Here is an 18,155-nt window from a genome sequence, read left to right on the forward strand (position 1 = left end):
TAGGAAAGCAAGATAGGCAGGACTAGGCGACAAGGAGTAAAGAGGAAGTAGTAAGGAGGAGTCAAGATGGAAGACAAAGAAAGCAGAATCCTGGCAGCCTCGGCCTCTCTCTCCAGTAAGATAAGACCACGTGCAAGTAAAGATTAACAGAAATGGGTTAATACTTAAGACAGAGCTAGCCAATAAGAAACTAGTACCTGGCCAACAGAATTATATCAAATACAGAGTCTCTGTGTGTTAATTGGGTCTGGTGCAGTGGGGCAATACCAGAGATGGGAGGAAAACCTTACTTGTTACACTACTATGATTCTGAAGTAAGGGATGCCTTGAGTTACTGGCTGAGTTACAACTCTGGGTTTCTAGACATGTCAGTAGAAACATGTGAAGGAGTCATCCAAATTTAATTCATGAGATCATATGTAATAGTACAATATTTATGCTTTTAAAAATTTATTTGTGTGTGTATGTGTGTGTGTGTGTGTGTATTCCATATGTTTATACGTGCCTTCAATTCTAGCAGGTGACATCATATGATTGTGACTGAACTTAATATAACTAGTACAGAAAAAAATTCTGCTACAACTTTTCTCTTCTTCACTCTATTCCCAACCAGTCAGCTTTGCTTCTCCCAGTCCTATTGCTGAATGGATTAGTTTCAAATGTTTTCTGTCAAATGTTTGCAAGGAAAACACAGATATTCTGTAATTTTTAAAGGGGCTATACTGATTTAAATAGGGAAAGATGAAAATCGTAATCCAAATAATTCACCTGAGTCTTGATCAGGAACAAATGGGTTTGTCTAGATATTCAGCTGGTATACTAGGTGTATTATTCCCCTGAAATTTGAAGAGCTTTGGGTTTTTGTTAATCTTCCTTTTTCTTTTATTCTTTTTGCCTTAGATTTTGAGAATCATGGTAGTTGATATCTATATCTTCAATCACTTTTATATACCTTATATTATTAAAAATCTTTAACTGTGTAATAAATCAAATGAACCAACAATAGTATAATAGTGTGAATTAAAATGTGGAATAATTAATTCAATAATTCTTTGGTCATTTGCTGAGCAAATATTTTTGCTTATTAAAGAAGTATAAGTAGCCACATCTCCTGTGCTATTCTAGGAATTTCAGAGAAGGTGATAACCACGTTCATGTCTCCTACTTCCTATGCTGAGCTGTGGAGAAGACAGGGAAGGAACTGCATGTATAGTTAAACACAAGAGAATAAGATAATTCCAAACAAAGAGAAGAAAATAATTTCAATTACTGAAACAGGAATTTGACTCAGCAGACAAATGCTTAAATTGGGCAGTCAGTAATCAGATCAGAATTATACTGAGCAAGCTAGCTTTTCATAAGAGGAGTTCACTAGTAAGCAACAGAAAGATAGCCAAAATATTGCTAATATCTAGTACATAGAAAGGAATGATAATATTAAAACTGGGAAGGTATGTGGAAACAGAATACTAACTGCATGGAAGACCACTGATATAAAGTTTGCATATAGCCTAAGGGTCTTAAAGAACCACTGGAAGTGTTTTACATGATAGGTACATGTCATTTGTGTTTGATTTATAAATAGGAGCTGGTACTCTGTACGAAATGTAGAAAAGTGGCCATGGGAATTACAGGGTCCATTTTGAAACTTCACAGCAAAAATTAGTAGTGGTTCATAAAACTAATCAGAAGAGAAGAGCCGTGTCATACTCATCAAAGTGACAAACTAACAAGAGAATGCTACAATTCTAGAATATGCACACCAAACACAGGTGCACTCAGTTTCATACAACAAATATTATTAGATCTTAAAAAAAAACCTGTAGATTAAATCCAACAGACCCAACAGAGTGATGGCAGATTATTTCTCTATCTCCCTCTGACCAATAGACAAGATATCTGAACAAAAGCTAAACAAGGAAACATTGACATTAAATGAGATAATAAAATAAATTAATTCAATAGAAATCTACACAACATTTTTCCCAAACGCTAAAGAATACACATATTTTAGAAATTCATGAAAATTCCTTCAAGATCAACCACATATGAAGACAAAAAACAACTATTAATGAATAAAGGAAAATTGAAATACCATCTGATACTCTAACTGACCCCATTGGAATCAATCATTATATCATCAACAATGGAAAATAAATAAAATACAAGCACCCATGGAAATTTAACATCATATTACTGAATTTAATTCATTTGGTGGAAGACATCATGAATGGAATTTAAGAAATTCTGAGGACTGAATGGAAATGGAAACTCTACACAACAAATTTTATAGGACACAAAAAAGATATCCCTCAGAGTAAAGTCTATAACACTGAGTGCCTACATATACATACAAACAAACAAAAACCTGAGCACTCTCATATTAATAAGGGTATGAAGGATGTAGAAAAACAAGAATAAACAACATGCAAACATAGTAGATGGGAAGAGATGAAAAGTCAGGGCTGAACTTGATTAAACAGAAACAAAAATAACAAAAGGAATTAAGAGTTGGTTCTTTGAAAAGGTTAACAAGACTGATAAATTTTTAGCTAAATTACCCAACAGTAAAAGACAGAGTATTCAAATTAATAAAACCATAAATAAAAGAGGCATTATAACAGATATTGAGGAAATTTAGAATTATGTGGACACATTTTAAATTTAATACTCCACCAAACTGGAGATCTAAAATAAATGAATGAAACTCTAAAAGACTATGAACTGCCAATATTGACAAATGAGACCTCATCAAATGAAAGAATCATCTGGAAAACAAATAATAAAATCATTTGTGTAAAGAGGCATCCTCCAAAATGGAAAAAGATTTTTACCTGCTATAAGAATGGCAGAGAGTCTGTGTTTAGACTATATAAAAACTACAAAACCAACCATGAAGAAAGTAAACAACCAAAATAAAAATTGAAACATGGAACTAAATATAAGATTTGCAAAAGAAAAAATATGGGAAGCCCCCAGAAAGACCTGTAGAGCATGCCATCCAGCACCTTCTGCCATCCCAGGCTTTGACCAGCACACACAGGACAGGCACCCACTGGAAGAGAGAGCCATCTAGCATCTACTGCTAGTGGAGCCTTGGACCCACCTGCACCCACCTGAAGAGAGCCTTGGATACATACCCACTAGAAAAGGGAGAGTTCTCACCTGCACCCACTGGAAGAAGAAATAGGAAGACAACAGTAGAAGAACACATTCAACTCCAGAAAGACTAATATGACACCAACAGAATCAAAATATTCTGGACTAGCAAGGCCTGAACTTCCCAACACAGATGAAGCAGAAGAGAATGATCTTAAAAATAACTATATGAAGATGATAGAGACCCTCAAAGTGGAAATGAGAAAATCCCTTAAAGAAATGGAAGAAAAAACAAACAAAATGGAAGAAATGAAGGAAAAGAGAAACCAAAACATACAAGAAATCAACAAATCTCTTAAAGAAAGCAAGGAAAGTCAAGAAAAAAAAATCAAACAAATGAAGAAAACAATTCAAAAAGTCAAGACCTGAAAACTGAAGTAGATACAATAAAGAAAACACAAAATGAGGGAATGCTGGAAATAGAAAATATGGGTAAATGTTGAGGAACTACATATGCAAGCATAACTAACAGAATACAAGAGATGGAAGAGAGAATCTCAAGTGCTTAAGATAAACTAGAGGGAAAAAATTCATTGACCGAAGAAAATCTGAAGTATAACAAATCCTTAACAAATAATATCCAGGAAATATGGGACACCATAAAAAGACCAAACATGAGAATAGTAGGTATAGAAGGCAAAGAAGTCCAGCTCAAAGGTGCAGAAAACCTATTCAATAAAATCAGAAGAAAGCATTTCCAACTAAAGAAGGACATGGCTATGAAAGTACAAGAAGCTTCCAAAGCACCAAATAGACTGGACCAAAAATAAATAAATAAATAAAAATGTTCCCCCTCATCACATAATTATCAAAACAACATACATAAAGAATAAAAAAAGAATGAAAGAATATTAATGGCAGCAAAGGAAAAAGACCAAATAGCATATAAAGGGAGACCTATCAAAATTACACCTGACTTCTCTATGGAGACTCTCAAAGCCAGAAGATCCTAGATAGATATTCTACAATCACTAAGAGACCAGGGATTCTAGCCCAGATTACTATACCCAGCAAAGGTTTCAATCACTATAGATGGATAAAACAAGATATCCTATGATAAAGACAGATTTAAACAATGCATATTCACAAATCTAGTCCTGCAGAAAGTACTTGAAGGAAAATTCCAACTCAAGGAAGTTAACTACATTCATAGATGACCCCACATTACCAAAAGCCAAAACAAAACACAAAATCCAAAGAATACTGTACACAATACACACACCAAAAACAAATAAAAATCAACACTAATGGTCATTAATATCCCTCAATATCAATGGTTTTTATTAACCTATAAAAAGACACAGGCTAACTGAATGGATACATCCTTCTGCCACATACAAGAAACACACTTCAAGGACAGGCATTATCTCAGAATACAGGGATGGGAAAAGATTTACCAATGAAATTGCCCTAAAAAATAGCTGTTGTAACTATACTAATATCTACTAAATTAGACATCAAACTAAAATTAATCCAAAACAATGAATAAGGTCATTTCATATTCATCACAGGAAAAATTCATCAGCACATAGTCTCAATTCTGAACATCTAAAAAGAACATTACTAATCTCAATCACACATAAACCCCTACACACTTAAAGTGGGAGACTTGAACACCTCACTCTCATCACTGGAAAGGTTACAAGACAGAAATTAACAAAGAAATAAAGGGAATAATACAAGTTATGACCCAATTGGATTTAATAGATAGACATCTATAGAACATTTCATCCCAATGCGCATATATATATATATATATATATATATATATATATATATATATATATATATTCTTCTGGTGCCACATGGAACCTTCTCTAAAATTGACCACATATTTGGCAACAAAGCAAACCTCAACAGATACAAAATAAAATTGGAATAGCCCCCTCTATCTTATCATATCACCATGTTTTAAAGTTAGAATTCAACAGTAACAAAAATTGCAGAAAATTACAAACTCATGGAAATTGAACAATTAACAATTGCATCATTCCTGGGTCAAGAAAGAGATAAAGAAAGATATTAAAGACTACCTAGAATTCAATGAAAATTAGAACTCAACATACCCAAACTTACAGGACACTTTGAAAGCAGGGCTAAGAGGAAAGTTCATAGGACTAAGTTCCCAAATAAAGAAATTGAAGAATAGTTTCACTAGAGAATTAACAGCACACTTGAAAGCTCTAGAACAAAAAAGAAGAAAGCTTATCCAGAAGAAGTAGATTCCAGGAAAAAATAATCAAATTGAGGGATGAAATCAATAAAGTAAAACAAAGTAAACAATACAAAGAGTCAATGTATAAAAAAGAGTTCCTCGAGAAAATCAACAAAACAGAAATGTAATCATCAACATTACCTAGCTGTGAGCCCTGAGAATTACAGTAATGACTGGAGTGGCAAGGCATAGCCACTGATTATTTCATGGCACAAATGTTACGAAAGTAATTAAATATCTCTGATTGGGCTTCAATTCTACTTCACAGATCAAACCTATGACTTGTATTGTTAAGTATATCCAATTCTGAGTCTGACTAGGTCATAGATCCTAGAAAAAGATACAGTACTACTATTCTGCCAAATATACATAGTAATATGTATTATTATTATACCCAAAGAAGAGAACATCTCTCAAGTCTCTTCAGATAAACTGCTTTTTTGGAGTAGATGAAAATTAATACAGAAACACACAATCAATCAATGTTAACATGCAAAGAAAAAGAGACAGTGAGAGGCTACCCATGACCTAGTAGATGACCCCATTCCCATGTTCATACAGTCAGCACTGGATGAACTCAGTGGATATTAACTTAAAAAATGAAATAATGAATTTGGGATAAATTGGTGTGGCAACTGTAGAGGTAAAGATGATAGATTTTATCAAATCATTATGTGCATATATGAATATAAAACAAAATATTGATCCAAGTTGGCATTGGACATATGTGGATAAATCCTGACTATATGTTGGAGATAGCATCATCAGGACTTATTGATGAATTAAATGAGCATAGTGACTTAAAACTGAATAATGGATGACTGTTGGTTTAAGATCTTAGTAACAGAGTAGGGATTAGAGATGTTTAATTAAAGGGTCAAGAATATGCACAGGAAAATATAGGTTGAATATATCTGTGTTACTGTTTACTACATATCACCTCTCCTTTAGACATGTTAGGGCAAGATGTTTCTTGCCTATATGAATGCAAAGCTCAATGTACAAAGTAAATGAGGAAATCTGTCATTCATTTGGAAATTTGTGGCTAACAATGCACACTGTACATACTGGAAATCATTATCATAAAGATATGCTGTCTTAGATGTTCAGAGAGAGGGAAAGCATCTTATTAAGGAGTGGGAAACTTAGACTGGAGATTAGGAGCCAATCACATTGCAGTGCAAATAGGAGGTTGCAAATTAGGAACTGAAAACAAAGACAAATTACAATTCAGTTAGTTGTGTGGTACTGATCAAGATGGAAAGATTCCAATCTTTACTATTTCCCATGTTCATGCTACAATTTGATGAGAGCCATAAAGAACACAACTCACTGGCCTACAGTTAAGACTCCATAAAATTATGTTTGTTTCTTTATCATTTCTGGAATAACCATACAACATGAGCACAATAATGATGTGCCAGCTATACCTGAATTTTCATTATTGAAAGTAGGAAACATTTCTGAAGGTCATCACTTGGTCTTTATTTCTATCCAGTTCCTGTAGTGAGATACTCACTTTGTCTGCACCTGTGGCACTGACCACACCCATTGGGGATGGGGACAGGTGTGAATATTACTTGGGGGAAATAGGTCTGGGAAAGGGGCCCTGGATGGCTCTCTTGCTTGTACCACAGGGACAGATGAGCATCTGGAGTCATCCTTGGGACTAGGAATCTGCTGGTGTTCATCTGTCTCTGATAAATAAGTTATTTATCCCTGAATAAGCATCTATTCAGCCGATTTGTTTTTCCTGATCCTTATTAAACCACGATAAGTTCCTTTAAAAACCCACTGGAATGGCATGATAGTGTTTTGTTTAAACTGTATGCTTCATAAAGAAGAGCTAATTATTGTGTGGTTTGCTTTTTTTGGGTCCCCATTTGCGTTAGAGTATGGAAAACTGGAAAGACTTCTCAAGGCAGTGTGCTCTCAGCTTCTGTTAGAGTACCAATCTACAAAAGCAGGTGTATGGAACAACATAAATTCAATGGGAGTAGAAGAAGCCACGTAAAAAAAAGAATGGAGAGTCAGCATTTGAATGGACATTACTGGAAACCTATCTCACCAAAAGCTGCTTGCCCTGACCGTCTTAACCGTATTGGTCAGGGACACACTGCCTCCATTTTAATCAATAAATTATAAATTTCAGATCTGTGTTGTAATAAAGCTTCAATTTGGATTTTTTTCAATATAGGAAATCTTTATTGAGGTTAAATAAAACATGCTTTCTCTAAACAATATTATTGTTTGTACAAAATTGATTTCTATGCTTTTTAACTCCAGAGTGACAGTTTACTAGAATTTTTTTCCTCTTTTCATTGTCTCATCTAATTTTCTTTTTCATTTTCCAAAATCATTTGCACAAGCCTGTGGGAAATGGTGGTGCTTATCCTCTGGCTTCTCTCTTTTCTGAGATAATTTGTAATTTGCTAACACACTGTAAACACTACAGCTTTGCATTACTTCTGAATGTTTAATCTGTTTGTCCTCGAAATTACCAGATTATTCATTTAAATTTGCCATCATTTTCCTTGCACATTAAAAATGTACTCAAGATAATTTTAGTTTGCAATATGAATGACTAACATAAAATTTACTTTTGTACCCCTTAGAGGAGCAAACATTGTTGAAAAACACTAAACAGCCAAGGAAAGAATTCAAAGAGAATGATGCATGGCTAAGTGAATATTTTCAATACATATTAGAATCATGCCCTCAAAAGTGTTGTGACCAATTACTTAGGCTAGTGTTAGATTTGGGTTTAGGAACAACCAAAATCAATCAATATTTCTTTTCCTTTCTTTTTTCCTTCCTTCCTCCCTCCCTCTCTCCCTCCCTCCCTTCTTTCTTTCCTGCCTACCTGTCTGACTTCCTACTTTCCTTCTTTTCTTTCTTTCTCTCCCCTTCCCACGCCCCTCTTTCTTTAGTTTCTAAATAGAAGCTGTAGTATGTAAACTCATGGTAACCACAGAGCTGTGGTTCTACGCAATGAGTAAATGATAGAATGAATAATGACTAGAAGAGTTGGGAGGACAGGATCACATAGTGGTTTAAACATGAGCCTTAAGAAACAGTGGAACATGCCCCTTCAACTACATTCTGGCTTCTTCCTTTTTCATATTATCAGGAATTCTGTTAAAGCATTCCTTTGTCTTCCCAACGGAGGCCAGTCTCCCTTTCTTTAGAACTCCACATTTGTTAGTCACAAGGGGGTAATTTGATAAAGACTTTAACTTTCCAAACTACTCTTGCAAGGATAGAAGAAAAGGCAGTGGTGAGATCATGAAGCACAAATGAGACAGTACACTTGAGGAAACTGTACTGAAAGCTGTCAGAGACCTTAAAGAGGCAATTGGAAGGAAGTCTTGGAAAATAAGTCAGACATCAACTCTATCCACTTACAATCAACCTTCACTGCAAAGTCTAACTTGAATACCTAGGGTTACATATAACCAATGACTTACAGAGTAGGTAAAAAAATGTTGTAGATTTTATTTATTTATTTATTTATTTGAAATATGAAGAAGAGGATAGCAAACTTATTGAAACAGTGGGCCATTATAAGATACCATATCCCAAAATATCCATGAAGACAAACAATAGTACATTTTGATTGATGTGTGGAAGAAAATATAGGCAACAAGAGAACTGAGTGTAACCCTGAGCATGGGAACTGAGAGAAGACTGACCCACTGAAAGAAGGACTGAGAAACAGCCGAATCACTGTTGTGGGGACTAAGTGTTGACTAAGCCACAGATAATGTTCTCACATTTTCATTTTGATGTTTGTTCATAACCATATTGGCAGAAGAAAAATAATTATGTATGAAAATTAGATGCCCGTTTAAAAATTTGCACAGAGTGGAGGATGCACTCAATTGAACCAGTGAAATTTTTAAACAAATGAAATGTTTTTCATTCAGAAGTATTGAAACCAGCTGTAAGTGGAGCTTTACCTAGCTACTCTGCTCCTCCGTGGTCCTCTTATGTACTGCTGTGCACATTCCCACTGACAGTCTTACCTGAACTACTAATTCAAAGTCATCGAACCGAACCCTGTGATTGGATATGAAAGCTGGTTGACATAGTTTCAATTTGTGGGTTCATTTCAATTGCAAACATAATAAGGTAATTTCTGTCTGCTTCCAATTTTATTAATAAATGATGGAATACAATACTCAACAACACCAATGAAACCAAGTCTCCTATACTGATGAGTTCTACTAGGAAAGAACAGAAATTTGGGTTTTATATAAAATGTCAGCTTTTCTAAATCAACATGTCTAACTGCTAGCTATAACATTCCATTTTTTTCTGCACTTTAACAAGGTTTTGTGATAAAAATTTTTTAAAGCAGATAATGAAGTTAAGACATCCCTTACTATGCCCAGCAGGAGATGAATCCCTCTGTATTTTTAACCATTATGTCCCTTATCACCTGATTCTTAGTATTTTCTTTTACATAATAGAAATTCCCCAGTTTGGTACTTTGTATGACTTTTGTGATAGTATTCAATATACTATAAAATAGAATAAATGCTTGTAAATCTATGCTGAACACAAAAATAAAAAACAAAAAAAAAAAACATACTTTGACCAAAATATATACCAGCTTAGGAGTAAGTTCTGTGTTGTGTTATTCTGCTCTACAGTATTCTCAGTTAACAAAGACAATTGAGTATAAGCCTTACGGTCTTTTCTGGTTTTATCTCTTTGACTTATGGAGTGTGAAAAGAGTGTGTGTGTGTGTGTGTGTGTGTGTGTGTATGTGTGTGTGTGTGTGTGTAAATGTGTCCCAGAAATGGCATGTGAGGGTCATACTATAACACTGGGGGGTTGGTCTTCACCTTCTACCTTGTTTTTTTGTTTTTGGTGTGTGTGTGTGTAACGGATTCTTTGATGTATGCTGATGTGTGGATCAGGGCAACTAACCTGCATGCTTTCAGGATTTCTTTTTCTTTGATTCCATCTTGTTTTAGAGGAATTGAGATTATAGACACATGCCACCATGACGGATTTTTATTTAAGTTCTTGGAATGGAATTCAAACTCATATTCAAGCTTGCATAGTGGGCTTTTTACACAGGAATCTGTCTCAAGAGCACCTTTGTCTGATTTTAATAAAAAGACATGTACGACACATATACCTGAACAAAGTTCATCAGTTTTATAATCAGAACTATGGCACATATGAAACTGCTTTATGTACCTGTCATTTCTGTCTTATATGATATCCCCAAACAATGTTCAATAGCAATTATAATATTTACCAATTAACTTATTATATTGGATTTATTTCTTCAGAGACTGAACCTGGAGGCTTACACATGTTAGGCAAGAACTTATTGCTGAGCTACAATCCCAGCCCTGGTTTTAGGCTGTCTTTAAAAAACGTATTTGTCTCACTTTATTTTAAGCTTTCCAAATCTTCACTTATGTGTGTGAGTCACTAGTAGGATTGTGGAGCCAATATGAAAATTTTCTAAACTTAAAATATACAGTAATACTGAATATATATATATATATATATATATATATATATATACATATATATATAATTGATTGAACATAGTATATAATTGGATTACATGTATTAAATATTTCAAATATATAATATATATTTACATATATATGTATATATATATAGAGAGAGAGACAGATCCTCAAGAATCATCATATTAAAACAACTCAAGAATAGTAACATATATAGTGAGTTATAGAAACAATTGTGTAGTGCTAGAGAGATGACTTAGAGGTTACATGTACTGTCTGCTCTTTCAGAGGTTCAGATTTCCAGCTTCCATATGGTGGCTTACAACATGCATCATGAGATCTATTGCCCTCTTCTGGACTTCAGGCACACATATAAGCAGAATACTGTGTACATAATAAATAAGTTTTAATAAAGAAGAAAGAAACAATTGTGTAAAAGCCCCCAAGGGGTATTCTGATACATTCATCAGGTTAAAAATAAATAGGTAAATGAAACAAGCAAAAGTTTCCTGAGATGATCCACACTGTAAAATTTACAAATCACGGGGTAAAAGAACATATCATATTAGCACCATTAAGAAACATTAAAAAATACATCCCAGAAATACTAGAAAGTGAAGGACTGATTGTTTCCAAATCCTAATGGAGTCACAAGGGAGTATTTCAGGTTCAAATTTACTGGATGGCCAGATCATGAAAATTTTATTCCATATAGAAATCTGAACTTGAGGTAAATTGTTTGTCCTAAGGTTTCAAATATTTTTTCAGCACTCACAATATGGTTAAATCAAAGAAAAAAGCCCTTCATCTTATATTGGTTCCAAATGTTTTATATCAAATATATGAATGTATCCTGTTGACCTGCCTACCACAGTTTGCTACTTCTAAGAGAAAAACTGTGAAACCCGTTTTGTATTAAAGAATCTGTTCATCAAACATATTTGGAAGATAATATACAAGAGAGGAAATTATAATAGGGTTCACTAAGCAGCCTTACACAAATTCAATAAGTACTAGATTTCTCTAAAGACATTGCACGTTGTTCAGATGAATGAAGTGAGCTTCTTGACCAGAGGTTGCTGGCACAAATCAATACAAAGCTGTGTGCTTCAGCCCATATCATATTTCAATAAAAGGTGCTTGGAATTCAATACATAGCTCAGTCATAAATCACAGAAAGAAATGATATTAAAAGTTAGATTTGAACTCAGCAATCAATGGAAATGTGCACCAGAGATGAAATACTTCTAGTTATACATTGAAAGGAGATTTGTGTCCCTGCTATTCATACTTTGTAGTTTGATTTCCTACAACCATTTTTTAAAAAGATAAAGATTCAGTGAAGCCAGATCCTGACTTACAAATTGCTTGACTTGGTTGAGGTAAGGAGATATGATTGTTGTTTGTATGGGGGCAGAAAAGCTTGTTGGAAGCTGAAAACTTGGTAGTTCGGAAAGATACTATAAAACAACTGCTACTCTATTTGACATTGTGTTTTAGCTTTATATTATACATACACATATCTTCTATGCTTTGATAATAACAGTGTTTTAGTATTAAGTATTAAAACAATATGTGGATCATCCAGTGTGCTTGCTTATGAACACAGTGATAGAAACACAAATGGCACACTTCTGCATATAGTCATGCTGCTGGAAGAAGCTGCTGTGATGAACAGACTGGGTCATGTTCAGTGACCTAAATTGGGCCTTGGAAAAAGTAGGTGTGTTCTTGCCTTTAGCAAAGTAGGACAAGTGTATATGTTTATTTTCTAACACATCTGCAAAACCTTTGTGTGTGTGTGTGTGTGTGTGTGACTATAAAAGTAAATGTGCCATTAACCTAAAAAACAAATGAACTGTAAGGTGGATTTCCATTAAAATGGGAATGAAAGGATTAAATGATAAATCCCAGACTGGAGCATACTTTGTCTCCCTTTACAGTTTCTAGTAATACATTTGGATGCTCAATACATTCCCTGAGGATAGAGGGTGTCATTGTTTGTTGTCCCCATGACAGTCAAAACAGGTTATGAATGAAGTTTTTGTCTGCACAGTGTTTACTGACATTACCACCTCAATAGAAAATAAATCCCAAGCTGAAAGGTGATGCTACTTTCTTACTTCTGTGGGCTTTTATAGAAGCACATCTGTGATTATAACAATTAATATATTTGGCAAGAAATGTCAATAGATATTCTTTTTCTTAAAATATGTTAAAATATAACACAATGCTACTTGTGCCTGTTACGCTGGTAAACATTGAAACCATTGTATCTGGAATGGCATTGCCTTCCCTGGCATTGCAAAACTGAGAGGTAAATTGCTTCATGTTGCAAAAGTAATGTCTGCCAACTAATGTCTGAGGAAAGGCCTAAGATATGTAAGTTTCCTTACCACCAGACATAAGAGGTGAGAGTGTCTATATGCAAAGTGTCCTGTCCGTAGTCTAAATTAACCCAAGAACTCACATAAGCCCAAGGAAGTATATCAGTCTGCACAAGTGTGCTCTATATAAAAAGAAACAACATACCAAATTTTTGTAAGCTTGTGACACACAGGATTAAGGGACATCTATACTCAGTTCTAAGGCAACACCCATTTGACAGGTATTGAAGCTACAAAAATGGACATATTCTTCTTTTCTAATTTCCACATTTACTATTGGCAGTGGTCTCTGCCACTGCAATTGCTATTAGAGCAAAAATCCATGGAGGCAAGAAGGCTGTTCCAGTTAGCGTGACTAAGTAGCCATTGTTGGTGCAAACTTTGGGAATATGACCTGGACTAGTTTATTTTAGGCACATTTCAATATAGCACAACTTGGTGAAAACATTTTTTGGTGAAAATTAACCTAATCCTAGATGTACAGTAAAGAATATATAAATCTCCTTGAGGAACATGATGCTAAATAAAGATCAGATATAATTACACTGAAACTCTTTGTAAAATAAATTTGAAACCTTCCATAGAGACAGATTCCAGATTCTACAGAAGGACTAAGAATAATAAGCTTATGATAAGGGTTTGAGGGAGTGTTCAGTGTGGTCTCTGACCACACAGATAGTGCAAAAGTCAGCAGGCTAGTAATGGTGTGTGTTGCCAGCCTTTTGGGGATGATAGTATATTATGCATTCCTTCATTTGAAGGGAGTACCCTGTGTGTAACAACCCAGGTTCCTGTAGTGGTTATCCATAAACACAAAGAACATTTCCTAGAGTTATTTATGAAAACAGAATCACCATGGGAGACTACCTATCATCTCAGATAGTAATGCAAAATCTATATCTGTGGAGCTGTCTATGTGCCTTAGTTTCCTTTTCTGTGTCTGATCTGTGTGGGCTCATACTCATAATCACAACATCAAGGAGGCAAAGGCAAAGGGATTACTTTTAGTTTGATTCCAACATGATCTACATCATGTGTTTTAGTTCAGAGTAAAAAGTCTTGAAATATATATATATATATATATATATATATATATATATATATAATATACATATATATATATATGTATGTATGTATATGTATAAAGCTTCTAAACAAACAAAAAAAAAGTACCAAAATTATAGTCTATAAAGGTTCATCTCAAGATCAGACCTTTAGTAATTTTCAATTCTTATTCTCCACAACTGCTGTCATAATCCTAAACCACTCTGTTAATTCTGGTATTCTGACCATACTAAAAAGGTGTTTAGCTGCAGTACCCCACCAACTCTAAATTCTGCAAGAAAGTTGTTGTCATTTATACCCACTTTCATCCATTTAAATATATTCTTACATATGTTCACATGGACATATATCTTACACACTATACTTCAAAAGAGTCTAATCTGTTAACAAATTATTTCAACCATTTGATGTAATAAACAAATCAATAGCTTACTCATGGACATGGTAGAAATTTGGTCACTTTTTTTAATTCTTTGATGAAATTCTGAAACAGTCTTAGAGAAAGCATGTAATGAAGTAATTTGAGGAAATGACAGATGCAGTTTAAACACATATTTTAGGTGTTGGAATATAGCAGCAAATTTTAACTGTACCAAAATCTGACAATGACTCTCAAGGCAAGGTTATTTCTGAGGTCATTTGGGATGAGATCATTATTTTGAGTGGCTATAAAACACTTCAAAGCATCCACTTTTAAATCACATTTCTCCATTTGTTTGGTTATTAGTTTAAAAGAAATTATTTGTACAAATAAAAGTAAATGAAATGTTATAATGGGCTATGTTATGAACTTTTTAGTGGTTAAGAGTTTATGCACCACTGCTGTAAAACCACAATAAAAATTATCACATCAGGATAAGAGCTATAGAGGTCAAAGCTTCTATTTGTCAATGGGATTTTAGTTGTAGTTTTGTTTGTCTGGTTTTTAATATAACGGACATTGAACATATATCAGATTTTTAAAAATCTGATTCCCTGGTCTATAAGGTCTATGAAGGATATTATTGGGAATAAATCAGGTAACATTTCTATATTAGTAAATGTACTCTCAGGAATGAAATGGTCACCTTTTAAATGGCAAGTTTTATTATATTCTCCTGAGCTTTCCCTCTATAACAATTTAACCTATTGTAATCTTGGACTTCAGAGAAAAATATACATTTTTGAAGAAGAAAGCAAATTTCTAAGGAAAGCAGAATTTTCTATTGTAAGATCCCTTATCCCTCTTAAGACATGTCCTGCATAGCTCTATTGAGAATTCACCCCTATTATTTAAAACAATCTTTGATTGGATTCAAGCTCCCTTCCTACATCCTCTCAAAGGACAATACAAACTCTTCAATTATCTTTTTCACATACATCTCAAAAGGTATTTTGAGTGCTTGAAAGGCCATAATTCTTTCTCCCTAAAGTTTTGAATTCCATCTGATGAAATTACCACACTTTGTAGAATAGTGCCATGTCACAGAAACAATAGCATCAATTAACCTCCCCTGCCTTCAGTCAGGTTCTTTGTCTTCCTTCATAAAAGTTAATTTGGTGCTTTTGAAAGAAGGAAGATTGGAGGGGATAGGGAATCAGGGTCTTTACGTCACAAAATAGGTACTGACTAGAATGAGTGGCAATATCCTTAAAATTGCTGGCTTCAGAATCTCAGATACATTTAAGGAAGGGTTGTCTTACTAGAGTGGAGGTAATTGAATCTCCTCGTACATTCAGTCTGTGGAATCACACTGGCTTTGTGTTAATCAGAGCTATTCAACATACCAAGAGTTTGTTTTTTAATTAAAAAAAATACTGTCATCAATTCTTTGGTATATTATGTAACAGAGATTTGGGATATCTTGTCCAGTCACATGAAGAGCGGGTTCTGGGTTCAATTAGATAAAGATCCATAAAAGTCTCAAAATGTGGTCTTAAAATATCTTTCCATTAGTAAATAATTCTTCTGGATCTATCATCTGCCAGTTTTTATTTCCTGTCAGAAATGGAAACTAATAAGAGGAATCTATGTGTTCATGAAGGAAAAGTTTGAAACTCAAAACCAGAAAAACCTTAAGATCATTTCTAGGCTGACACCATGGGCACAGCTTGGCCTTTAGGGAAGCCCCACATGAGGGTCAATGCTTTTCAGTCATCCTTAGTCATTTATTTCTCTGTAAATTGGAATTTATGTTACAGTCAAGTTTGTTCAGATAACAGTCAATGCTATTGCAAGCACCCTCCCACAGCAAAGAATGATCTATAGAAAAACAGAGGTCACAAGTCATAAAGCTACTTAGGATGCCATTTAACAAGCCCTTTTTGATTAAGTGAATTATGACCAAAGAATATATTTGCTACCATAGCTGGTTACACTCCACTCCCTAAAGGCAACTGAGTTTATTTAATCAAATACAACAAACTTTTGATTTAGCATTGTTCTAAATAAGAATCTATAAGAGTACTTTGAGAGATTCAAAGGACACAATAATTGTCCCCTAAATTTGACATGAAAAACAAGATTTAAGTAGCTCTTAAAAGGTTCTTTAATATCTGTATAGTAGTAGAACTGCAGAAGTCTGGGAAGACACAAGGAGTGTTTGGGGAAGCTGTTTAAAGAGGATAGGTAGATTGTGTTACTATCACTAGGGTTGGTCTTTTCCAAGGAATACAGCTGAAGACCAAAGGAGAAAGACTGAGTGCTTTGTGCTTAAGTGATATTACCAAATGGAATGCAGGTGGACATGAGTTTAAATAGAACTGGAAATGAAATCTTACCTCCTGTTTTTCTCACCTCAAACTGATAAGGCTTTGACTGTGATTCAGTCCTACAAGTAACTCTTGCCTGAGTGTAGAATGAGGCTTTTCTTTTAGCCACTCTAGGTTACAGGAGTCTATAAGCTTCCTACCTAGAAAGCTAGCCTTCTCTTCTCCAGTAGGCACCTTTTGAAGTAAGCTTTGTTTGAAGGCCAGTGAAAGCTTTGTTCTAAAATGAATAAGTGATTCTGCAACTATTGGGAGTGATGTCTTTCAATGCAGGGCAAGGAGTGAAGGTTTTCATGCTGTAATCAGGACAGGACTAGGACCCAATGTCTCTAATTTACATCTGTGCCATCCAATGAATTTCTTGGCATCCATGACTTTTACTTTTCTCAAAGGATGTTTTGTTGATTCAATAAAATAATGACATGAATAAAATAAATACACAAGATGGTAGCAGGATCTAATTAATACACAATGAGTGTCATTGCTCAGAGGATGGAAAACTGCTTTTGGCTCTGGAATTTAAGACCAAATTCTTTTCTAGTATCAAGTTTCCTTCCAAAGAAAGGCTACTCAGTTACCTGGCATTTTGCCTTGCAATATATTAATTAGCATGCTGAGGTATCACTGGAGAAAAACTCTACACTTTTATTTGTCTCTATGTATAGGTCTCTCCCTTCATTTGTCACAGTGATTCAATCTATTATGTCATTTCCACTTGACAAAACAAAAACTCAGGCAATGTTTGGTGCAACGGACTTTTCAAGTAGCAGGTACATAGCAGAATAAACCGGAAATTCTTTTGCTTTGATATTGAGCTGATTTTTATACCCATGGTCTCACTAGTCTTCAGTAGTCTGCAGGAAGTAATATTCTTCTTAACTAGTTCAATTACAGTAGCTAAAGATGTACATTTCTTTTTTTTACCTGCTGTTCATAAATTTTACCATCCCTTCCTTTCTTTTGGGAGCTAACCTGAGTTTCTATTCACAACTTACATATTTCAAGTAAAAGCAAGGAATAAAATTAACCAATAGCCAGTAACCTAGAATACCCTCCTCTTTCCAAAAACAAAACTTGATTTTTCAA

General features: G+C 34.4%; 1 long non-coding RNA gene across 1 annotated transcript in view; it reads right to left on the reverse strand.

The window, feature by feature from the left end:
• Positions 1-18,155, reverse strand: part of LOC127224838 (uncharacterized) — a 427,306-nt gene that overhangs the window by 222,512 nt on the left and 186,639 nt on the right. The window lies entirely within an intron of this gene.

Source organism: Phodopus roborovskii, unplaced genomic scaffold (genome assembly GCF_943737965.1).
Source record: "Phodopus roborovskii unplaced genomic scaffold, PHOROB, whole genome shotgun sequence".
Classification (NCBI taxonomy): Eukaryota; Metazoa; Chordata; class Mammalia; order Rodentia; family Cricetidae; genus Phodopus; species Phodopus roborovskii.